The sequence below is a fragment of the Cyprinodon tularosa genome, unplaced genomic scaffold (genome assembly GCF_016077235.1).
Source record: "Cyprinodon tularosa strain WSP-4 unplaced genomic scaffold, ASM1607723v1 ctg8, whole genome shotgun sequence".
NCBI classification, from domain to species: domain Eukaryota; kingdom Metazoa; phylum Chordata; class Actinopteri; order Cyprinodontiformes; family Cyprinodontidae; genus Cyprinodon; species Cyprinodon tularosa.
This window is the reverse complement of record NW_024039562.1, coordinates 3,860,225-3,886,358: the sequence shown is the minus strand read 5'-3', so window position 1 is coordinate 3,886,358 and position 26,134 is coordinate 3,860,225. Positions and strand designations below refer to the sequence as shown.

The 26,134-nt window shown below is 39.8% G+C and overlaps 1 protein-coding gene across 4 annotated transcripts in view; it reads left to right on the top strand.

Moving 5' to 3' along the window:
• Positions 1-26,134, top strand: part of LOC119774153 (nuclear receptor coactivator 3-like) — an 84,395-nt gene that overhangs the window by 21,921 nt on the left and 36,340 nt on the right. For 3 of the 4 annotated variants that reach the window (XM_038271533.1, XM_038271532.1, XM_038271530.1), the window contains exon 2: positions 20,776-20,863. The exons of the other annotated variant lie outside the window; for it this stretch is intronic. The gene's annotated coding sequence lies outside the window, so the exon portion shown is untranslated. The remainder of the gene's footprint in view (positions 1-20,775; positions 20,864-26,134) is intronic. 4 annotated transcript variants of the gene reach the window in all.

The window sequence follows — 26,134 nt, the reverse complement described above, 5'->3', positions numbered from 1 at the left end:
ATTTTAATTGTGCAACACTTAATATGGAAATTATTTATTTATTTAAAGATGAATAAAAAGGAACAGTTTTATTCCTAGTTTCTTCAGGTGCTGTACCTCTTTAAGGGTATTATGTGTCCTTTTGGAAAGAACATTACTGAGGGACACACACACACATATATTCAGCCCTGACAGGTCAGGACTAATTTGCGACTGTTCTGCATTTAACCTTTGTCCTGACACACTTCAGCTGCACAAAAGAGCAGAAATATAGCCGGAGGGGTTAAAGGGGGCAGAGGGAACCTGTTGTTCTCTGATTACTGTGGCAAACATTTTGCTGTTGGTAACTGTCTTTTTTTTTGTATTTGGTATTCAATTAGAGTTAAATCTGTGATACAGATTATTTAGGTTCATGAGATCACATTTCCTCAGTTTTCTTACTTTCCCTCTGCACAAAAGACAGAAGTCAGAGGTGACATGGGGAGTTAAGGGGAACTGTTTGATTGCTATGCTTTGGGAGGGGTCAGGGGTTGAAAGCAGCAGACATTGAGTTCTTTTTAAACTGTCCATTTATGGTTTAACCTTAAACCTATGGATAACAGAGCTAGAGGGGGAAAAGGTTTCAAAGTGTGACCTTCAGCTTCAGAAAGTTAGTCAGGTTATAGTTTTTGCCATCGTTTGACCATTGTTTTTCTAAAAGAGGAAGCTTAGAAAGAAAAAGCATTTCCTCACATCAGCATCTCCTCGAATGTTTTCATGTTTGCAATGACTATGGTTACAGCAGAACAACAACTCCTTTCTGTCACAGCCAATATATTAGATAATTCAAAACCAAACGATGAACAATGTATAATTCAAAAGTGATTGTTCTGCACAGTTTATCATTTTAAATGCTGTTGCCCCTTTTGGTAATATTATATTAGATTTGTTTTTATTCTTTGATAACTAATTTTACATGTGAATCACACAAAACGTTTCTTACTTTCTTCTTCAAACCAGGGAAAATACTGGAATGACTAAGAATAAAACAGGACATTATTTACTGCAAATTGACTTTATCCCATTAAATTACACTTCATTAATTAATGTATTTACACTTCTTAAATGTTTTCATCACTGTTGCATTATGAAAAACTAGAACACATTTTATTTGGAACAATAAAACGAAACCAATAGCTGGGAGTTAGAAGTAAAGAGAGGATATTCTGTGTATTCATCCCTTTTACGGTTATACCCTTTATTAAACTGAACAGAACTGAAAAAGAGCAAAAGAGGTAATAGTTTAGGAACACATTAAAAGCACGTGGTGTTGATGCAGGGGTAAAGCGTTTAAGTCATGTTCAGAGACCTTGGTCCCCAATGCAGCCCTTGCTGGTTTGATTCTTGGCCTGTCGACCTTTGCCGCTGTCTTTCCCTTCTCTCTGATCCCATTTACTGTCTGGCTACTTTCAAGAATAATCAAATAAAGGCAACTAGGGCCTGAAAGAAAAACACACCTTAGACAGCCGTGATTCAAATTCACCATTAGTCAAGTAAAGACAAGGGAAACCAACAAGAAGGTACTCAGGCCAAGTTAGTAGCCTTCCTGCAGACTGAGTCCATGTCCAAACAGAGCCTAGGACAATATCTGCATTGAAAAGGAGGCATTGGGATAATTATCCAAGTTATGAGGGGTGCAGTACCACCATAGGAGTGAGGAATACACACTGGGCATAATGTCTTTGCTGGAAGAACAGACCTACCAGTACCTTCCCCTTGTGGCCCACAACCATAGAGAAGCTACAGATGTCAGTATAAAATCCACAATAAACTGAACAGCTTCTGAAGTCCACTGTTATTGTTAGCCAATTACACGCATGTTTGACCTCTTCAAATGTTGGATGTTGTCTGTTTCCCCCCTGTTCCATGTGTATGGAACCCACCCTCTCCTACCAACCGAGCTCGGTTCTGATGACCGATTACACATCACGCTATCTCGGTTCCTCAACTCCTCGCCTCCTAGTGATGATCTGTGGTATTACTGCCAGTATTGAAGGAGGAAATCAAGCAGCTGGTGGCAGTAATGCACTAAAAGTTGTTTGCCAACCGCCATAAAACACAACAAGAAGAAGAAGACGAAGAAGGAGGGGAATTAAGCAAATCAAAATGTTGCGTGGAGAAGATTTCGATTGTTGTTTATAGTTGATCTTCTTCTGTTCTGTGTTGGTTGGCAAGCAACTTCCGGAGGGGCATTACTGCCAACTACTGGAATGGAGTGTGAATCTGGATGTGCAGCTAGACGGAGATGACGCGTTCTGCTCATGCGCTCTTGTTTTTAGAGAACCGAGCCAGGGAAAAACCGAGCCGAGCCCATCTCTGGAACTGGTCTGCAGTTAGCGCGGTCCGGTTGTGTCTAGCTCGGTTCAGTTCAGTTTGCTTTCCATTTACACACAATAAGTCACCTCAGTTACTGAGCTCGGACTGGTTTCGGCATGGTTTTTCAAGGGTAGTGTAAATGGGGTATTTGCTATCAGAGAACCGGGCCACAGCTGAACTGTGCTCAGCCCTACTGTTGAACTAGTACTAGATTTAGAGCGGTTCGGTTGTAGAAACTGTCAATCATATCTCAGTCTTATGTTTACATTTGATCACCATGTTTACATTTTATCACTGCTGCACTTTAGAAATGGAAATGTCTTGAGAACTGTACTGAACGAAATTTTGTTTTGTATGCACTCTGTGTGTACAAAATGACAATAAAGTCTAAGTTGTGTCTGGCATGTTCCAGTTCAGCTGCGTTTCATTTACACTCATCAGTTATCTTGGTTACCGTGCTCGGACCGTTCTCGGCATGGTTTCAAAAGGGTAAGGTCAATGGGGTTTTAGTAAGCTTTGGTGAGACATGAAGCAAAGATACCTCTTTACTTGTGTTCTCCGTCAGATTTGACTGAGCATGTTGAAATGTTTATCTCTAGATGTGCAACGCTTATGGAAACATGCCCATAAAGATGGTGGTTGTATGGGATTGACTTTTTAGATTTTAATCCTCAAAAACTGAAAAACTGATGAGCACATTTGTTAAACTTGTCAGTTTGCGTTTGCTTTTTAATTTGGACCTATAGAGTTTTAAGAGCTCGTCCTTTATTCATGGCTGCTGTAGAGGATGTATTTTAATCTTAGTGCTGTAGAGTTGAATTAAAGAGCAGCACCTGTAAGTAGAAAGTCCACCACAGGTGGAAGCGGGCTGTATATCTTGTCTGGTCTCGCCATCTACCCAGTCTACATTTTGTCTGTGCTCTATCTGATGATTCACAGCCACTGCTCACTCTGAGGAAGTGCACTCCAGAGTATGCGCATCACAGTCAAGTGGATGTAGTTGCAGGATGGAGGCACTTCTGCTGGACAATAAAGCAGTTGGTTGCTTCTTCAGTAGCTGATAGTCTAACAAACCACACATACATTTAATATGCACCTCCTCGGCTCCTTACGAGGGGCTCACATCCGCTCTGTGTGCCGTCGCCTGACTTGATGCCCACACCTCCCCTCCCCTCGCTGATGCTATGATCTAACTGCAGCCTCCTCCCCCTGCACAGGCATGTGGATGAGCACTCACACAGCACTCTGGTAGCATGTGCGGTGTGTCACTGCTGTATTTACGTGTGTTGTTTGGAAATGACCTTAACATGGACTCTTGACTGTCCTGTGATGTAACTTGTTGATCTTTTTTGGATTTCAACTCTAACGCCAACAAAGAGGCATCTGTTGTTCTTTTTTTAAGGCATGTTTATTCCCCTCTCTATATGTCAATATCCCTCAGATCAACACTTCTCCTTAATCTTCTGTGATGAAGGCTTTTCAAATGAAGATAGGCATGAGTTTAAAAAAAAGAAAGAAAAAAACACATGTCTGAATTTGTAAAAATTTAGAGGATTGGTTGAAATGGTAAAGTGCATTTCAGATCTTTCCAGTCACATTCTTGGACTAGGCCAAAGTTCCCCCGAGCACCCGGAGACACGTTCTGATTGGCTACTGAAAGGTGAAATTAAAACCACGGTAAACTTTTGACCTCACAGGAGCCGTGGAGAGGAACGCCCATCACTGTATCGAGAGCGATCATCCCCTCCTCCTTCTTAGCACTACCTACTTCTACCCCCTCTCTGTTCTCCATCGTCTGTCTCGCTCTTCTTCTTACTCCCTGTTTGTTTGTCATCAGGTCTTGTTTTACCCCCTCTTATACACACACACGGACACACACCTTTCTTCAGTAATTATTCTCTCTCTCCCTCCTCTTGAGTAATTTGTGCCATGCTTGCATACAGACCAGTGAGACCGGTGAAGAGGGAGGGGGTACATGGCAGGAAAGAGCAGGGGGAAGGGTATAGAGTAGGAGGAGACTGCCAGGGAAGGGGGGATGGGTAGAGGAAAGAGGGAGAGAGATTGTTAGGGAAGCAGTAGAAGAAGACTAGAGAGGGTCAGGAGGAACGCAGGATTGTTGACTGTATTGTGCACAAATTATGCTCTGTTAACGAGTAAGAATATCCAAATAGGAGTGAATGTATAAATAGACATGTAACGGCGGCTCTGACTAAGATCTGCTGAGCAGCGGGGCGGGGAGAGCCCATTTTTACTGCTAATGGTTTCTCTTATTACACATCAAACGGCCGGGGGTGTGGGTCTGAGAGTGCGCATGCAGATGATTTTAAATGATTTTACGAGCCAACTAAAGTAGCAGTCGAGTCGCGCGCTGATTTGATGCCACGTGTGCAGGGATACGACCCTGCAGATGCATTCAGTCAAACGCTGTTTCCTAGCTGTGCAGTGAGGGGAATTACTTATTGTTGCAGATGTTCAACCTGCATTTCTGACCTCCTGATACCCTTTTTTGTCCCCTTTTAAATTTCTGTTTAGGAGCTGTAATTGACAGCTTTCCTTTCTAACTGTCCTGCCATGAGTTGTCATTAGGTATTCATATTAGAAACCAAAGCTGTGCGTTAGGGAGTGAGTATTCTCTGTAAATATAAAACTTTTTAGAAACTTAAATTAAGTTTAACCTCTGAACTGCAGGTTTTCAGCAGCATCTTGAAGTTGGGTCAACTACTGGACAAAGCCAAATAAAGGACCCTCGGTTCTTTCTTCCTCCAGAGCTTTGCAGCTTATATATTCTCTTTTCTCCTTGTTTTTTTAAGCTCTCACATGCCAGGTAATTATTTTGTCCAACTGAGGGCCAAATAGATAAAACGCGCACAAGCAAACATGGCACAGACATCCACACTCCCACCATGCTTCCCATTAGGTAAGAAGCACCCCACAGGCACACGCCATCTTCAAGATAGAAGGCGCCTCCAACAAACACTTGGGCCCATTAACATACACACAAACACAGAGATGAGATGTGGTCCCCCCTCCCCCTTAATAGGGAGGAAGATTGATAAAGGAGCAAAAAAAACAAGAAAGATTTCCCAACGTGTTGTTTTCTGGCACCATTGTGCTTCTTCTTTAAATATTTAAAGCAACCATAGTGTGTTGTTGTTTCTTGTTCTTGTTTCTGACTACAAACTTCAGAGTTAGCAGCTACTGCTCTGCAAATGAGCCCATCTCTAAACGAGTGATGGATGCGAGCTGACAGTGATGTGCATGGAAAGGAATGGAAGTTGATTTGTGACTGCTCGTAATAAGATTGCATTTGCCTGTGTACCGTCTCCTGGTTTCAAGGTGTGTTTGCTGCTCTACGACTGATTGTGTGTTTGTTTGCGTGCGGTTATGCATGTTTCCATGCAGTTTCCCCGCCTCTCCTGCATGTGCTTTTGTCTGTAGGAGTGATGGATGGCAGGCAGGCGGTTAATGTGATTTAGATGCTCAACCAGTAAAGTGTGTGTGTATATGTGTGGTTCCCAGTCACGTGTATATGTGTGTAGCTGATCTGCGTTGTGTGCTTGTGGACCTTTACCAACCCTTTCCACTCACCATTTTGTTTTATGTGTTGCAGTTTTGGGGACTCAGAATAAATAAATAGATGGAGTATGGTGTTTAAAGCCACGTCCTCTCTGTTGAAAACAAGTGAAAAGAGGATGGTAGAGGTAGACAAGAAAGTGATTGCCCTTACTAAGAGACTTACTTTAAATAGAAATTTTGTAAGTTTTTAGTGGAAGTTCCCGTGCTGCTTGGCGAAACAATCAAATTGTTTTATTCAGGTGGATTTTGTAGATACTCAAAAGTCATGGGCATCCAGTTCAACTCAGACACCAATGCCAACTCCATGTAAGGTGAAACAAGTAAAAAAAATTAACTTGGCAATAAAGAGCGCGTGCTACGAGAACAAGCAGAAAAGGTGTATTTCCACCTGCTTATTCTAAAGCGCATTTTGAAGTATTACATCAGAAAGGCTCAGTTGTTTTTGGCTTTTGTGAAAAAGGGTTAATATGCAACACGGGAGATGGAAGCATATTAACTAGTGACCATTTTAAAGCTACAGTAGAGGATGTTCTTTTTCTGGGTGTATCATCAAAATAAGTGGTCCTCCTAATTGTCAAACATTCTGGTGATTTGTTTACGTAAGTCCTACGTGTTGGTCCCCATTTTACTTACAGGTGGTGAGCAGTGGCGGCTGGTGAAAAATATTTTTGGTGGGGCTGATATAGCCTAGTGTATGTCTCCAACTAACCCGGAATAAGAATTCAAATAAACAATTGGACAATACATACAATTTAACAGTAATGATTTAATTTACTATATAATAACAGTAACAGTGATGATTTGGGTCACTGTGACAGGGTTCTTTGGCCTCCAAGAATCCAGTCTCAGTCGGTGAGATTACCGGTGTTGGTGATTTATTGAGCTCAAAAACTCAAAACAGGGTGCAAAAGAAACTAAACATATACAAGATACTCTGGGCCTCAGCCTCCCTCCAGTTACCAGCAATGTAACAAAGAAACAGAAAACAAAAATTGCCGCTTTTCTTCCCACAGCCCTCATTAAATAGTTTAAGCCCCTCACCTCAGGCTCTCTTATTTCTGATTTCTTCTCATTAATCAGTTTTGTCCATATATTACCTCCACAAACAATTGATGTACAAAAACAAATAATTTTTACAACTTAATTCTTTTACACAATTCTTTTACACAATTCTTTTTTCATTGACTTATTCAATTACACCAAACTGGGTTTGAACCCAGCAAAGACGCAGCCAGACTGAAGATGACAAGTCCCCGCATAAACACGTACACACCCACACCCCCCACATACCCACACACACACACACACACACACACACACACACACGGCTAACCCCACTGAAATATTAAGTGTGCACCCTCAATACGCCAGCAGCTAACCAGGACAGCTTGTGTGTTTTAAGTTCATGGAGCTACTGATCTCAGCGCGAGTGTATTGGTCCTCACAAACACAGTATAACAGGAATGTGTGTGTGGCGCGCAAAGTTAGAGAGGTTGTTTTAAGCGACGAGGTGGATTCGTCACAGTCACAATAACCATGACATGAAATGTTCATATCATACAACAGGGATGTTCTGGCAAACGGGTAGATAAATAAGGATCTCACCGAATTTGGTGGAAGCTGCATCTCGCTCGTTACATTCGCCATCTTCCCTCTAATTGTCTGCACCTGCGCTTGGGTTCAGAGAAGCCTGTAAAAGCGCAGTATTTTCAGCGCCCCAATACCATAAAGTTCCGAGACGCTGATTGGCCATTAAATTCACCTAGCAATAGTACATGATTGACAGATTCTCTGCAAATGTGGGTCAGTCTGATCACAGCCCCCAGAACAGAGACGGTAGGAGTCTGTCTGTGGAAATCCACAAATTAATGACAGTAGATAGGGAAATGTAGTTTATATAATTTGTTTTGCTTATAGTTACACAGTCTAGAGAGTAAAACTGACATTTATGAGTTAATTTCTAAAAATATATTTTACGTTTCTCTCTTCTTATCAGGGAGGGCGGTGCCCCAGCGCCCCCTATGGGCCGGCCGCCACTGGTGGTGAGTCTGACAACATGGAAAAATTGCAAATCTTCTTTTGGAAAGTAAGCTTGTATGAGCAATGTAAACAGCAACTTTTTAACAGAGCGTGCATGAGGAAAAATGGGTGCATGCATGCTCTCACACGCTTTTAATAGGCGTTCCCCCTCAGGAACGGGTACAAGGTTGTGCATGTGCATTTTTTAAAAAGTGGACAGTCTTTTAAAAAATTTGGGAAAATCATCCGCTATACCTTTAATGTAAGAAAAGCTTGTCTGATAGCAACACATTCATTAAAACTTTTCTACATTACTGATCTGTTGTCTGTCAGTGCTAGATTGCAACCTCTACTTCCTTTTTATTGCAGCCAAGAGTGATGACATAATGTGGTTGATGATGTTTGACGACGTTGCGTTTTACGTCCTTTGTTTGAGTTTGCATTTCCTTTTATTTGAACTTTTATATGTATGCTTAAAATTCCCATTCCCCCTCATCACACTTGAAAGTTTCCTGGAAAAGTTTTTTTTTTTGTTGTGCATTTTTGACGCATTTCTTTTGTTTGCGTTTATTTTGTAGCATCTGCAACATTCTTTAATTTTTCCTGTTTTTGTGACAATCCAGCCTCCTTTTTAAAAGAGACTTGCACTTGCTCTGCATGTTCTGACCTATCCCACCAAAGATGCTTCCATTTGGAAAACTTTTTCTGAAAAGTAGGTGCAATCTCTGTTTTGACGATTCAACTTATGATTCAGTTCATTACATATTTTAATGCCATCATTTACAGGCAAAAGTGCATCTTTTCGTTCATATACCTAATGCCCTAGGGCAAAATAAAACATTGATGTATTACTCACAGATTATCCGTTTACTGCAGAGGAAAAAACACTTTCTTTTTCTCAAAATGAATACCTACTTTACATTGTTACTTAACTTTTTCTTAAAAGCTCTCATCAGGGGGAGTTTGGTTAGAAAAGTGCGCTTGTGCTCAAAGAAGGTTGTAAGTACCTGGTTCGATCCCCACAGACGGCATTCTGGGTCTTTGAGCAAGACCCTTAATCCCACACTGCTCCCTTGGAGCTGTGCAGTGGCAGCCCACTGCACCCCAAGGGGGATGGTTCAAATGCAGATAGTTAATTTCTCTATTGTGAGATCAATTAAGCTCAATTTCTGTTCTTTTTTAAAAGAGAAGAAGATATTAAAAGTATTTCTATTTTATTTCATTTTTTTAGTTTTTATTGCAACGTAACAACTGTTTAAACAACGGTAATATTGAATATTGTTACTGCCTTAAATTTTAGTAAACATATAATCTGAGCCCATCATGCAGTTCACTGCCAGTAATAATAAAACTGTCTTTAACATCAAGTTCTGGATCAAATAAATGTCTCTGAACCATTTTTATTCTTTTACTAAAAGTCAGCATTTTAGAAACTTGAGTTGTAGTAAATTAATTTGCATAGAAATTACACTTTTGCATTACCTAACAGCTGTAGTGTGACAGCCTAACAGGTGCAGGACTGGGGGAGGGCGGCTCACACAGCACCTTTATGCATAGAGGCCAGTGATTCAAATTGTGCTTAGGAAACACCAAACACACTAGGATATCAAGCCATGACAATCCAGTGTGTTGAATAACCTTGTTTTGTGATCATAGAAGTCAGGATGTCCTTCTATGGAGACCAGATCACTCTTAACCTCTTAAAATCCTCAGGGGGTATAAATAAATTTCTGCCTGACAAAAACACAAAAGTAAATCACTTATAGCCTCACAGCTATTAGATTTAAGAAGAAACTTTTGGTACCTCTGTAAAGGTAAGATGTCATAGAATGGTTTTCTGGTGTCAGCACCATTGTAGCTTTGACCCTGCCTGAAATATTAGGGACAAAACTCGCAAAATTTTCTTTGAAATAAACATTGCAAAACACTACCAAAATATTATTTATAGCACAAAAAAGTAGTACAGACTTTTAAATCTAAATGTTGTGTAAAAATATACCAAATTTGGACTCAATCAGATGAATCATATTTATTTTAGAATGGTATTAGTGAGAAATTTCTCAGGCAGAGAGGCCATTTTGGCACATTTATCCAAAAATGTCACCAAACTGTGCCAAATGTGTTTTTTCCATCAATACTGGGGGTTTGTTAAAATTACGAGGTCACGTGGCAGCTGGACCCACCGGTGGGTCCGTAGGGTTCTAGGGGTTAACACACCACACACAACAGGATTATCTCGTAAGATTATCTCAAGAGCCATCACAATAATAATATATATTATCAGGACCTCTTGGAAGGAACAGTTATCTTGCAGCGTTAACCCAGCATTAGTCAATTGTGACAAATTAATGCCACACTGGTAGGGCTGGGCGATATGACCTTAATTCAATATCACGATAAATCGGATACGATAAATGCTCTGGCTCCATCTGAAAATAATGGCATGTTCAGGAAAAACAACTAGTCTATTTTCATGTATTTATTGACCAAATCACATTACATATGTGATGACTCAGAACCCACGGACCCAGTATTCAAGGCAAGACTGTTATGGTTCTCCTTTTGGACTTTAGAATTTTCAGTATCACTTTGTTTTTTGTTCTTTGGTTATACTTAAGCAGTCTTGAGTTACTCTCTGTTGCCACCTTTTCCCTGTCTCCTCTCCCCTAGCTCCCTTCTTGTCACTTCTATCCACGCCTGCTACATATCAGCTGATTACCCCAGCTTTTTTTTCTGTCTCCCATATATACTCACCCTGTGCAGTGCTTCAGTGCTGGTTTCTTATGGTTTCTTTGCTCCAATGTGGGTTTTTCATTGACGTCTCCTGGATTTTTGTTTCCAGTATTTTGGACTTTCCTTCCGTTTTCACCATTTGGTTAATTAAATCAGTGAAACACATCTCTGCCTCCTCATCTCTGTATTTGGGTCCTCTAAAACCTTCATACAACCTGACAACGACAGACAGTGGGATAACTCAAAAAGCGTTTATTTTATAGCCGGATATGCAGTAGCAGTGGCTAGGGCGTCTAAGGCAGGAACCTCTACAGGAGAGAAACACAGGTTAGTGACCAGTATTATCTGATGGAGGATGATTATGAACGCGTGAGTCACTAACCTGGTTTTACAGTTCAGTCTCTGCCCAGAGAACGAGGTAGGATCCAGTTGGTCGGCTGTTTAAACATGCCAAGTTTAAACATTCAACAATGTCTCATTAAACACGAGAAAAAAAAAAAAACTCACTTTGGGTAGTCCCGACAGTTTGCAGGCAAGTTTTGCATTTTGTGTTCTAACCCTACATATGGAGGAACATATTACCTGCCTTAGCATCACACCATTGCAGGGGATCGAAGATTATGCTCTCATTCTGAGTTTGGCAGTGTTTAATTTTGTCAGCATTGTGCCATCCCTTGCATAATATAATGTCATTGATTACTATTATTTATTCAACTTTAAGCAAGTCCTTTAAATTTTGCAGCACAAACAAATGGGTGTGCACACACTACTGCAGATTCTTCTCTGCTGTTGGGATTGAACCGGGTTCTTGAACCCTCTCAGAGAACAAGCGCACTGCTCTAATCACTAGGACAACACCCCCCTTGGAGTTAGCAACAATTCATAGTACCTTCATGATCCCAACGTATGGCTGCTGAATGTACCAATGAATCAGCGAATGCAAGCATGCATGGATCAGCCAAAAACAATACCAGGAAAAATGTAAATATAGGCAAAAAATATTAGCACGGCCGATTTATAGGTCTGTCTCCAATTATATTACGTCTGAAAATCAACATTTGATCTCATCTCCCCAGAGCACCCTGTTTCTACATGTTTACAGTGATGCGTAGTTGTTTATGGAAAAATGTTAACAGTATTTCTTATGGCTTTCTTTCAGTGATGTTTTTTTTTTTTTGTTCAAACAAATCTGTCTAGGTCAGGTTGAATACGTACAGTTGTCATGTGAGGCACCTCAGGTGAACCAGCCAACTTGCTTGATAATCTCCGAAGCTCCTCTTGATTATTTATCTAATAATCGCGTTCACTGTTTACACTCTACTGAAAATGGAAGCCTTTAATGTTTTCAATTTTATATTTGCGAAAATAAAGATAAAACCTCTTGAAGCTTCTTGAAGCCTGTTCGGTGTGAAAGCACTACTTTCAAAGTAACCACAGACTCACAGCAGATTAAACAGATTTCCCGTGTAGCATGTCCTTAAACGCATGATTGTCTGTCTACTCGGACAGGATGTAAACAAAGTTGTTTGGGCTTTTTAGATGAGAAGCAACTTGTGTGGCGGTTGACATCCCTACGTTGCTTTCAATGTTGTCACGTAATTTAGCGGGTCGATCCGGCTCTGCTGTTTCCACAGCATGCCGGACAGAGCGGTGTCAATTTTAACATGGGTTGCTTGCCGAGTCGTTTGGTCTAAGTAGACATGCATCAGTGAACTGTTCCCACTGCCACTAAAAGCCAATAGCTCCCGGGTTTAAACAAGTTCTTCCGCCAGTTGGAAAGGGGTATCAGAGTCTGGACTGGAGTCCGCTAGTTGGTGACACCCATTGTGAGGTAAAGAAAAAAGTTTAAATAGGAGGTCAGTTGTGTCTTTAGCTTGCAATTTCGTTCACTATGACTGATTCTTCACTGTGCTATCTGCATGTTATTTATCAGAGTTATAGGTAATAAAATGTTGCACTCAAATCCCTTTGTGAAAACGACTCATTCTTTTAATATGTAAATGTGATCTTGATGGCAGCTTAGTGCCAACGCACTCTTGATGCTTGGATGAGTTTGAGTTTTAGACCTGCTTGGCCTATTTCTTCCTTGAGCCATACAGACGTTTAGCTTTACTTCATCCCCCACCCCATCTTATCCCTGTCTTGAGTGTGAAGTTTGAAGCAGCAGTCTCTGAGTTAAAGAAGCAATTTGTTTCCAGTGAGTGAGTTTGTTTTTTGTGAAGTGTAGAGCAATATAAAACCAAAGCAACACTCAGCAGCAATAATGAGTGTGTACTTCTTGCGTATAACACCATTTGGTGTTCTGCAGGGTAGCAGAGAATGGCTCCCCTCTTTGATACCTCCTTGTCTGTGGAAGCAAGCGCTGCACACAGACATATTTTTATTAGTCTCTATGGTCTGATTTGTTTAAGAGGAGGCAAGGTGCCAATATGTGGCTTAGCTCGTACTTTACTCCAATGTGTTTACTACATTTGTTGGACGGGGACTGAATGAGCGCCATCCAGAGAGCACACACTTCCACCTACTGTTAATCTAATTCAATTCAGTTTATCTATAGAACCAATTCACAACACATGTCATCTCAAGGCACTTTACAGTTCACCAGATCATAGTCAAATTGATTCTATTGATTTTTATCTAAGGAAAACCAGTTGATTGCATTGACTCATAAACTTGAAGGCAATCCCTCACACTATGCATGCTTGTAGCAACAGTGGAGAGGAAAAACTCCCTTTTAACAGGAAGAAACCTCCAGCAGAACCAGGCTCAGTGTGAACGGCCATCTGTTCGAGGCCGACTGGGGTTCAAGGAGACAGAAGCAGAGATGCAAAAGGCAACTGTAAAAGTCCCCCCCCCCAGGCCCAGCTAGGCAAACAAGCTGGGCATAAACTGACACATTGTTGGTACAAAAGATACAAAGGCACGAGCCTTTTTTTGGTAGCAGAATTAACTTGTTACAAAACAGCCAAAAATACAAAACTATAAAATGATAGAGGAAACAATTACCTCATTCTTTCCAATACATCTGCATATTTTGTAGCTTGTTGCCATTTTGGTGATTTGTCTTGTTTGGATGCAAAAATTTTGCAGTACAGTTAAATTATGGTCAAATGTAAAGAAAACTATTCTCTCTGATGCGTTTTCCTCTTTGTGACAACAACAGGTGTCAGGCCCTTGTCTCGCCAACTTTCAACTTTTTATCTGTTGATGTACATTGCATTGTATCATTTCTAACGGCTGCACACTCTAGGGATTTCCTTTCTGAGGAATTGAGTCCATTTTACCAAAAGTGTGCCAGGAGTGATGCAGGCACCGAGGTCTTAGCAGTGAAAATGAATTGACATAAAAACTGAAAATATCTCCTGAAGGGTGATAAATCTAATTAAGAAAACCTTTGTGACGCAAGTTTTCTAGGTCAAGAATATATTGTGAGAAGTATGTCCAACCACTTCAGAAAAACAACAAAAACCCAATGAAGCAATAAATTTTCTATAAATTCCCTATGAATGATTCTTTAGCCTTTGGCTTTTAGTTTTTGCTATAACCCTGATTACAGAACAAGGTTATACTCCTCTAACAAAAATAAGACAATCAATTATAAGTTTAATCTGTGATAAATTAACATCACTCCCACATGTATAATATTTGTCTACAGTTTCTTCTCATTTTCAGTTTGAAGCTGCTGGCTGAGATTAACAACTCTGAAGAAACTATGATTAAAGTGTTAATCGTACTCCTTACATCTTGACTTAATTACCAATGTTTTAAGCTAAACCTAATCAGATTTGATGAGGGATTGGAAAGGATTTGGATTTAGTAAGAAGATTTCATACTGGATTGAGATTTAACTAATTGCTTTTTTAAAAGCAACTTGATGTGCTTTTTAAAAAAAAATAGTGCTTTCATTGAACACTTTCTCACTTTTCTTGGTAGAAACTGTACATTTTTAGTTCAAAGTCTTGGGTTTGATCAGATACCAGTTCTTTTATGATATTTCCTTTCTATCACAAATGATAGGCTAAAGCTGGGTGGTAAGGAGCGATTGTATAAAAAAAAGAATGTCAAAAATGATGGAATAATCAATGAGACTAGTCCAAACAACATTTATTGGAGCATTTAAGAAGGATCTCACAAGGTTGGTCTGCTTGTTTTCCCGCCAGCTCGACTGTCTTATGTGGGAGTTCTTTCCCAGTGAACGCCTACAAAAGGCGCAGGGTTCTCTATTCTTAACCCCTTGCTCACACTGGCTCAGGTGCAGTTACCGAGCCGACGGAGACCGCAACTCCCGCACACCCCCTCTCACACCGCCCTTTTGACTACGGTGCGGTGCGGCTCTGGCAACAGGTCCGGAGATTTAACAGAAGTTCACTTGAGTTCACGTAACTTCACGCGATAACACGGCCCAAATAAAGGATTTTTGCGAGAGCTTGTTGCGGAGGGCTCCGGCACGCCGCAAGGATAGCTTTCTTGCGGAATTTTCTGCAGCCGGTGAGAGAGGTTTACGTCTTTTTAATGACTTGGAATCACTGCGGCGCCGCACCCACCGCACCGCAACGGTAAGACCGGAGTCGGTGTGAGCCTGGGGTAAGGGTCAAGCACCAGTACAGAGTACCAGGACTTCTTAGCATCCCTGTCAAGAGTACTGGATAGCGCCCCCATCTGGGATTCCATCACTTTACAATGGGACTTGATCAGAGTCCCAATGAATCAGAGCAGTGTTTCATTATATAACTTTGATGCCCTCACTGGTGAAAGAGACTGGATGCCTGGGGTTGAACTTGTTCATTACCAGGGCCAAAGTCACTGAATCTAAGATAGCAAGCCTTCGGGGATGAATGAGATCTGCCCTGATTACTTTAGGGAGAAATTGCCGTTGGATGCAGGAGTTTTCCTTGGGCAAGATACCTCACCCTCATTTCCTACTTATGGCGACCAGAGGGCCTGGAGATGCCTGTGTCCAGCATCCTAACTTCTGTCAGTGAGTCTCAGGGCAGCTGTGGCTACAATGTAGCTTACCACCATCAGTGAGTGACTGTGTGTGTTTGCTTGAATGACTGAATGTAGTTCAAAGCAATTTGGTCAAGTCTCCTGACTAGAAAATTGCTATATAAGAACAGATCATTTACCGTTTTGCCTCAGGTTTCTGGATGGGGCTTTTGTGGCTGAGATGCCATCCGGTGTGAAGGTCAGTCCCTCAGAGTCTGAGCCCATAGTTCTTGACTGTAAAAAGGTGGCCTCCCCCCTTTCAGGTGGCAAGAGAGTTCTCGGTTTAAGTGGAGGAGTTGAGCTATGTTTGGGTGCTATCAGCGAGTGATGGTAGAATTAAGCAGGAGATTGAGAGACAGGTCGGTGCAGCAGCTGCTTAAATGTTGATGCTGCATGTGGTGAGGAGGGAGCTAAAGCTGTCCCTTCCTGCCGCAGACCCAGGGGACAGACCAGGACACGCTACATGGACTATCTCTCTTAGGTGGCCCTGAAAAAGTCGAAGACGATGAGTATGAATACATTTGACCATCCAATTGATCCTTATTACTTTTATGTTCTTGAAATAAAAAATAAAACTGCTTGGTAAAGAATAACTTATGATCAATCAATTAATTACGGGGAGTGGTAGTGTGATGTTTCCAGAGAAGGTTTTTTCTTTGCATGCTGGAATAAAATGGAGCCTGCGAAGTTCACTGGTTTGAATCTCTGATCACACTATTTGTGGTCCTAAGCGAAACCTTTTACTCTGGAATGCAGCTTTGGCGCCACTTAATGTGTGTAGCCCGCTGCTTCCTAAGGAGTGGGGCTAAACGTAGGGCACAAATTTAAGATCTATAGGAAAATCTCAAATAAAAAATAAAAATATTTTTAAAAATATGTAATAGGTGTAACAAAATTAAATTTAGCCTTCTTTTTCCATAATCTTTCTATAGCCAAAAGGGCAATTAGCAACAATGCACAGCTAATCCAGTACTCTGGATTTTCTGATCATTAGCCAGACTTAGGAAGCAGTTTTCTGTTACGAAGAATGCAGTCTGCCAATGACAAAATGTGTTGCCGAACAACTACTGCTGCTAATCCATCTGATACAGTATAGTCATTTCCAGATTATCTGTCTACATCCTCCAATAGAGTCATTTTACTCTTTTACTGGCGTCAGATTGTGTAACATCTGAAGGCTGAACTTGACTTCACAAGTCCTAATAATAATATCAGAAATCTAAATTTAAGCACGATACTTTGGATTATAGACTGAACACAACAGCATGTTAGGAAAGCCCTCTTTTCTTTTTAACAACATTTTATCTCATAAAAGAAAGCTTCCAAACAGTCAAAAATGGCTTTTATTGATTGTTTAATAAAACCCCAATGAAAAAGATCCCTTTCTGCTTTTTTGTGAAAAATGTTTTCAGGCTCAGGAAGGCATCCAGTAACAACATACAACATACCCCCAATATATCGCAATTGCAGTATCACACAATAAAAATATATGGTTGAACTCCTTGGCTATTGAAAATAAGGTTTTTTACTTCCAGAAACATATTTTGTTCTACTTTGTGTTTCATGCAACAGGAAATGTTTTAGGAGTCTTTAGGAAACTATTATATTTCCTACTGCACTACATTATTGCCAGATCAGATTGTAATGCAATACAAAACCAAGTTGTTTTAAAGAAAGATAATTTTTTGCAAGTCACTTTAAACAAAATTTGTCTTTTTCTGATATCATGCATCCCAAGTTGGGACTCAATTCCTTTTTTAAATCCTTTAGTTTATAAATGAGTTACTATCCAGGTATTAGTTTCCCAGCTATCCAGATGGCTTGGTAGGAGGAGGAGGGTATATTAGAAGGCTGCAGGTGTTTTAGTTTTCTTTTAGAGTCAGCTTAAGAGTCGAAGGCATGTATGCGGTTACAGCATCATTATCAGATCTCAGAGCCCTGCAAGCTACCTTACTACTGTAAGGAATTCAATACTTGATTAAGAGTTCAATCTTACATTTTCTGCTTCTTATTATATGTGTTTGCATGAGTTCTAATTCTGTTAGTGTAATTATTTGACTGTGTAAAATAAAAACAGAAAAAAAAAACAATTTATCTGTTTCTCCTTAAGGTGGTGCAAGGAATACAAAATCTCACAGTACTCTATAAGATTTCTGCAGTAACTTTTTGTCTCTACTAATCAACACAGGTTAAGTAAACTGCTTCTTTAAAAGCAGCATGAGGCAAACTTGGACTCAAGAATATATGATAATTGCACTTTAAAACTGCTTTTAACAAGTAAAAGATGATTATATTATATTGGCTGAGTACGCTTGCAAAAGACAATCCAGTAAAAATCTTTACAATGCTATTGCTGGTTTTATTCAGCTTTCTGGCTGACAAGCAACTCTGGAGTGCAGGGAGATGATGAGAGAGGTGTCTAATACCAGAGCTGACTGTGAGAAGACCTTGGCGTCTGCAAGCCTAACATTTCTCTATTGATTCACAATCTTAAGCTCATTCACAACGCTTTTATTTTCAAGGCTTTACGCTGGTATGAGCAGCACCACATGCCGTTAACTATCATTTTATTCACTCCGGCTTTCATGGCTGTGTCAAAGTGAGCACAAAGAACTGTAATAAACGCAATAAAGGCACTAAAGGGCCTGCTCGTGCACTCCCCACATTACAACCTTTTAACGCACAGAAGACGATAATCTTTTTTTTTTCAAAGAAGAACTATAGATTCTCCCTACTTAAACAATGATTCGTCGTCTTCATTTCTCTACCCCTATAATTAATAGGAGACGCATCATTTGAATTGGGGTCTTTGTTGGTGTATTAGAGTCCCATACATCACCTTAACTAGAGCACCCACTCCTCCTCTCCTCTTTTCCCTTCCTGCCCCCTAACACACACATGCACACACCCGACAGTCCCCATCTGCTCCCAATCAGGGGTGCAGCCAGCGGTCAGGCACGTGCTGACATACTCACACACATAAATATACACGCTGCAGCCACTCCAGGCATGAGATCAGCCATGCAAACACACACTGGAACTGGACCTGGTTTGGTTGGAAATGAACAGAATCACAATCAGGCCTATTTTAAACTAGTCTGCAGGGATTCTTTACTGAAACACTGTATTCTGTAACTCATTCATCATCATAATTACAAAGCCCTAAAATACTTAAAATAAAAGAATGTTTTAGTTCAGTATTACAGTACAAAATCCAGCTTTTATTGTGTGTAAATTTATTCAGAGGTAAAAAGAATGCCACATTAAGCAAATGTTATTTTTCACAAAACTACCTCTGCAGCAATTACTAGCACTCCCGCTGTTTATACCTTATCCAGGGTCCTTCTGCCGAAAGGACAGCACTTTGTCTTTTTTCTAAAATCTTGCATGGAGAGAGATGGAAGTCAGATTTATTCTTCTTTATACAAGCTCTCTTCAATTATAGTTATGGTTCTTCTCTGATAAAACCTTCTCCTTAGCGACACCACTTGTTTTCTGAGTTGCCTCTCTGGTGAAAGTTGAAACTTACATTTTATTTTTTGCAAGAAACTATCTTATTTTATTTTCTATAAACATTCTTATGCTTTAATGATTATGATGCTACTCTAAGATAAGGTACTTCTCAACACACTTTTTTACCCCTTTTATTATTGTGTTTTGTTTTTTTCATGTTTAAGTTCCATTTTCTGTTGAAAACAGCATGCAGTATAAGTACGTCTCTTGATTCCAGATCAGGATCTCATGCTTTAGTTTCTCCTTGAGGGCTCTTTAAATGTCCAAAAATGCACTTGCTTTTAAAATGAAAGCAGTTAAGGAGGAAATCAGTGTGCCTAATCTACTTATTTATTGACCAAAGGTGCACCAAGTAACACATGTGGCACAAATCTCTTCTGCTGTCATTTGATTTAGCAGCTGCATCAGCCCAATTGACTTAAAAAAGCTCAACGAGCTAGTAAAGATGGGTTTCTTTGGAACCCCCTCTTACCTCTTGAGTTGATTTTAAAACATCAAATTCTGCACACAAAAAAAAAATAAAATTATGGACAACTTCTTCAGTCAGAGGCTTCCTTAAATGCTGCTGTAAGACAAAGCACTACAGGAGAATTTTCCTGCCTACAGCCATCAACATCTATACCAACTTGCTGAAGAAACTCCAAAAATATTACAAAAACATAAAATTTCCCTTTTGGAATCAATTAAGTATTTTTGAATTGTGTTGAATTCAATAAAATTGAAAAACCACATAGTAACTGAAGGAAATGCAATTTGCACCCTAAAGTTAACATCATTTGTGGTTTGGACCCTGTCAGGACATAGGAACCGGCACACACATGCATACATATTGATGAGTGATTGATGTGCTTTACTGATAATAGGGTGTCATGGAAACACCTAGTGTTCTCATGGTTACATTTGTTTATCGCTACCGAATACTCTCTTGTGATTGTTTAGACAGAACACTTGAGCAATTGCAACAACTCGGTCTAGCCGAAATACAAACACACACTCTGGTCCTTATCGGGATCTAAATGGGCACAAATTGGCCAGTTATGTGCTACTGAGATTAGTGTTGCAATTTACTCTAATCCTCAGTGGTTTTTATTTTCTACCCTTCCTCAGAGTCTTTGAAGTGTTTCAGATCTTTGCCAGTAAGTTCTTGAAGTTATTAATCCACTATTTCTGAATCTGTAGGACTTATTTTAGATGAATAGATACAGTGGTGCTCTATGTAAGCAGTCAGAGCAGCTGGCTTTTTTTAGGTTTAGGCTATATCACTTCCTGTAAAAGTCGTGTCTCGGCTGCTTTTACTGTACGTGTAGATGTGTGTGTGTGTGTAGATGTGTGGGTGTGGGTGTGTAGATGTGTGTGGTTGAGCATTTTGCCTGGTGAGTGGGAGTGGTCAGGGCATCAATGCAAATTACCAGGAGCCACAGTGCAAGAGCTCTGCAACCATAATGAAGACAAAAGTGTAAACAGAGGCTTTCTCATGATTCCTTACTCATTAAGAAGCTAAAACAGCCTCATTTTCAAAGTTTCCTCAGGTTTTTTACTAATATACCCCTAATAAAGTTACACTGGTGAGCGTAAGAGCTTAACTTTTCCTGCATGTGTTTTTTTTTTCTCCAGAGTCAATTGATCAACCCAGATAGGAGAACATCCCTAGAGTGAGGGGAGGGGGGCATCTGACCGTCTGTCATCTTGGCGCCATCACAAGGTGGGCTAACATCCTGTATGGTTGGCATGGTAACGGTCTGCTGGGTTTAGGATGAGCCGCTTGTCAGACTCAGTTTCTTCTTGTTGCCACATTCTTGCAGCATCCTCCTGACCTGAGCACTGAAATTCAGAGAAGACTCCATATTTTCTCTGGCGGATGTTTTATTGAGATGTTTTTATTTTTTCATTTTGCAAATATATTTTTAAGGTTTTGAATCTTAGAAGGTAAATAGCTCATGCTTACAAAAAATTGATGGATGAGAAAAGAGACAAAGAGAGTTGACTACTTTCCCACAGTCGAGAAAATGAGGAAGGAGGAGGAAGACAACAAGGAGACAGAAGGAGAAATCAAATTATTCTTTGTGCTCTACCTGCCACAGAGGCTGTAGGAGAGCATTAATCTCCCCCACCCCACCCCCAGTCTGCAGGTGACAACAACAACACAAACACACACACACACACACACACACACACACACACACACACACACACACACACACACACACACACAGAACTGTACCCAGGCTTCACCAAACCACACTTTCTCTTTCGCTCATGTGCGTTCTCACGCAAATGTTCCTGGAGACATTGAAGTTAGAGTGGGGGAGGGCAGATGTGTAATGTGTTCTGCCAATCTGAGACAATAATTTGGAGAATACATTTTTACTTTAGTTACAGCTGCCAATTTTATGGATCATATGTCTAGCAGTTTTGTGCTGCTATGGACAATCTTTGCCTCCACATCTTTAAAAAAAAAAAAAAAAGCCACAGAGCATCAAGAACAACTGGTTTCAAGTCCTGTTGCAGAATTTGAATTATACTTCTGGACTTTGATTGCAGCACTTTTCTTGTAGGTGACCCTACAACAAAGATATAACAACAAACCCATAGTTCCAAGTGTTCAACATTCTCTGTCTGCTTCCTGGTTCCAGTTGAATAAGTGTCCAACAGCAGGATTCCCCTGCAACCATTTTTCACTAATTGGGATGCTAATTAGGATTATGTCTAATGTTACTTTGCTACACATACCAATATAGCATGACATGCATAGCATTAGAGCAATAGATTCTGACTTGGACAGATGTATTTTGTCATTTTGTATACACAAGTGTAAACAAAAAGAAATTTCGTTTAGAACAGCTCTCTAGACAATTTCATAAGTAAGTTGAGATGAAGTGTCTCTCTTAGCAGCGAATCTGCACAGTGACAGCAATTGTTACTTATCTAGGAAGTGTCTAAATCGTGGAAAATATGTTTTTCAGCTGTGGAAGGTCTCAGAATTTCCTCAGCTTATCTAGCGAAGACCATAACCCCTACAAATAGCATGAAACCATGCTGCAATGGTTTTAGTGTGATGTAATGAAATAAGCAGTATCAAAGGGGTAGAGGCAGCTTTTCTATAAAGACCAGGGTTGTTCAACTAATATGTCGTAACTAATGAATATTCTGTTGTCCCAAAGGCAATATTTCCTAATGTATATGTCTCTTGTTGACCCTTAAGGCTTCCCTTATCAGAACTGTGTGTTTAAATGGGCAACAATGTCTATTCATGGTTGTAATTTCCCCAAACTTTTGATTGAATCATTCTGTGTGAGGTGTTCAACATCTAGGATGTTGTTATCTAACCTATGCAACTCTGCTTTAAATATCTGTATTCTGTCCCTGACTGTATTCTGTAGTCTTTATAACTACTTTAATCCATTAATATTATCTAATAGATTATTCAGGCCTTCACAGGAACAGCCAGATTTATACTGACATTTAACGGTATTGTGGAGGATTTCCGCAAAAAAAAAAACACAAAAAAAAAACTCTCTACTTAGGAAAAAAAGATGCTCATGCACAACCATGTGCCTGCTCCCGAGAGGGAACGCAAGAGCGTGCACAAGCCCATTTCTCATTGTTTTGCTAGTAGTGATATGAAATTCTCCAACTAGCATGCCAAACTTAACATGTGAAATAGAAACTTTATAACCGACGCATCAGTGGGAAGCCCGACCTGTGATTTCAGTCTACACCATCGCATGAAAGAATCTCCTAAAAACGCTCTGATCTTGTTTTTCTCTTCTTAGGCTTTCACTTCTTCTCATACACTTCGTAGACTGCTTGAAACCGTATACATTTACGCCTGAAAGTGCGCATTCACACAAAAGATAGCTAACTGTGGGCACGCACGTAGGACGGCCTTACGTAAACATATCACCAGAATGATTCAAAATAAGGACTTATTTGGATGATCCCAGAAAAAGAACATCCTCCACTATACCTTTAAATTACCAGGTGGATTGTATTTAGTATTTGAGTTTTAACTAGACTCTCTGCAAATACTGTTATTGAATTATAATTTGATATTATAAACCAATATTAAACCCATGTTTATCATTTGTGTTCCTTTCTATTGGTCTTTTATATTTAGATCCCCAAATAGTACATTGAACTAAATAAACGTAATGTGATAAAACTTGAAAAGTTTCGCATTCTCTTATCCAGCTTGAAAATATCCTGTTTAAATGACCAGCTCAATTTATTAAAAAAAAAGGGTAAACTATTGAAATCAGAAGTTTATTCTGTTTGCTGTGAAACCTTAGCAGTACACTTGAAGATGCATGTTTTTCTGTCTTCTGAAAGTTTCAGGACTAGTCTTCTGTGACTTCTAGGTACGTACTAAAGTCGATCATTTACTCACAACGCCTTTAGTTTAAGTTCATTGTGTCACCGGGCCAATTTCCAAATTAAGGAGTAAGCCGGAAAGCAAGCTCCAGTAGAACAACATCAGAGATGTATGGTCAGGGATGGAGAAGATCACAGGCTTCAAGCAGAAGGTGGATCAGAGAGATGAAAGTCTGGAAAGCTCAGAAACGAGCGTAGCATTCATTTTTCCTGCCCACAGTCAAAGACAGACATCTAGCACTCCTTGAATCAAAGCTTCACTCTCCCACCTCAAATGTCTCATCTTCCACCACTGCCATGGAACCTCTTGCTTCTATGCATTTGTTCTCAACCAAATCAGAAGATGGTACTGCTTCATTCTGCAGCTATCAACACATACATCAACTTGTTGAGCAAATCCATTTACCTTACTTCAACATTTAAATTCCCTTTGGGATCAATAAATTATTTGTGAAATTAACTGAATATTAAAGGAACAGTGGGGGATTTTCCTAAATGTTTTTAAAAGACCCGCCCTCTCCACTTTAAAAAAAGGATGCAAATGCACAACCCTGTACCCGTTTCTGAGAGGGAACTCCTGTTAAACCAGTGCGAGAGCGTGCAAGAGCCTATTTCTTCTTGTGCACGCTCTGTTTCAAAGTTGCTCTTCCCATAGCTCATACAGGCTAACTTTCCAAAAGAGGATTTGCAAATTTTCCACTATGTCAGACTCACCACTGGTAAGTGAAACTGGGGACACGCACATAGGACGGACTTACTTAAACATATCACCAGAATGGTTGACAATTAGGAGGATCACTTATTTTGATGATCCACCCAGAAAAAAAAAACATCCTCCACTATACCTTTAATACTGTTAAATTCATAAAGAAATGATATTGGTTAATGTATAATCACCCAAAATAAAAATTTCTGTTGTATTAAAAGCCAAGTGATATGTAAACCTTTGTCCGAAAATGTATTTTAATCTTTATCCGTAGGAGTCTGTGTTTTCTTTTTTTCCGTCTTGCAATACATCACTGACCTGAGTTTTTATGTCCAGACCAGGACTGAGCAACTCTGTTTTGCCAACAGTGATTATAATAGAGCAGGAGGAAGGCAGCTATTTGCATCACTTATCCAGAGCAGTCCTTTCCCTCTCCCTGTCACTTCACCTCTTCACCTTCCTGCTTTCTGTCAGCAGCAGCCTGCTCAAACCTGTTGCCTTCTCTAACTTATCAGTGGTATCAAAGATAATAGAAAGAAAGCAGTTCAGCAGTTTGATGCATCCTAGCATTACAGGTCAATCATTTCAGTCAGAGGTGAAGCAATAAAATTGCTAAAAAAACTGATTTAGATTTTTTTTTTATTTAATAAAATTCTATTTGTTAACATTGAGATCTTTTATGTGCTTCCAATTTTAGGCTATGAAAAAGGCTTTACATCATTGGGTGGGGGATTCCCAGGTTAATATTGATGTTCAGACAGCTATAATCCTTCCTTTGTATCAGATAGATTCCATAGTAGGTTGACTGAGAATCAAGGTTGCTCATTTTTTCCCCTGGTCAGCCCTCAGTAGCTCTGTTCCTTATTCTTGTTTGTTGCATTGTTTCAAGCAACCCCCCCCCACCCCACACACACACACACACGCGCAGCGTGACTCACCCTGCTGTGGGAGTTCTGTCGTCTCTCAGCTGTGTTTACTGTCTCCCCAAACCATAGTTCTGCTTGTGTAGCTGCTGTTCATCCATTTTGATTCTGCTTTCTTAAGGTCCATCAGTTGAACTCACAGGTGATCTGCTGCTTGTTGTTTTCCTTTTACTGCACAAGAAAGCTCAACACTGAGATTCCTAAAAATAGAAAATACACTCAGAAATTCTCTATAGTTTTTCTTTTTTTTTTTTTTTACATCCATTAAATGTACATTCAACACTAGGGGATTAGAATCCCCAAGTTTTAATAAGCTATTGGTTAAAACGATAAAGTTTTGCAGATTTCCTTTTGTTGTTAAAATCGTCAACACCCCTGCATACAAAAACGGCTAAAACAAACTTAGTTTATACTGCTACTCATGATAAGCAGTGATTTTACTAATATTGTATTTTATATATATATATGATGATACCTGGTAAGGTTATTTTAGGACAATTGATTATGCAGATGGTTAGACATACAAAAAAAGCTGCTGAAAATTAGGGAAGCAAAATGACTTAATATTTTGTTGTATTTATCGTGATAACAGCAAAAGTGACTTTAAAAAAGTATTTGCAGCTCTCTTGCAGTCTTTTTTTGGTCACCTGTGTCTTTATGTCAGTGTAGTAAAAACACTGCAAATAGAAATACTCCAATTAAAAAACATTTTCCCTTCTTTTTTGTGTAAAGTAAACTTAGTATATTGGTTAAGGTTATTTAGGATGAAAATAAAAAGGTTTTTACACAACTAAGCATTACGAGCTGTTTATCAAGCCATTCTCATCAGAAAGACATGAAATACATGGATGTGGATCCTTTTATACTCCAGCTCAGGTTTAGGCGAGATGATGGCGGGTGTAGTGTTGATCCAAGTCACCATCCTGATTGCACAACCAGGAATAAACACACAGATCCCCGTAGAGGAAGTGAC